This window comes from Pogona vitticeps, chromosome 3 (genome assembly GCF_051106095.1).
Source record: "Pogona vitticeps strain Pit_001003342236 chromosome 3, PviZW2.1, whole genome shotgun sequence".
NCBI classification, from domain to species: Eukaryota; Metazoa; Chordata; class Lepidosauria; order Squamata; family Agamidae; genus Pogona; species Pogona vitticeps.
In genome coordinates, this window is record NC_135785.1 from 144234850 (window position 1) to 144235120 (window position 271).

A 271-nucleotide genomic window follows, 5' to 3' on the forward strand; every position below is an offset into this window, starting at 1 on the left:
TTCTTTGTAGCTTTTCATTCTTCTTGAGTATTTTGAATGACTCTAATGCATACTAGAAAATTCACAAAAGGCACTGTAAATGTATGCTCTTTTCTGAAATCAAGCAAGCAACTCTGATCATTTTAGTATATGCTGACAACTTTGGTGAATTTTATTGTGAAACTGTGGAATCCTAACCATCATGATCTGTGGTGGCCACAACAGGTGCAAGAAGTTTCACCAGAAAGCACAAGTTGCCACAGGCCAGATACACTGATAGACATAAGAAACT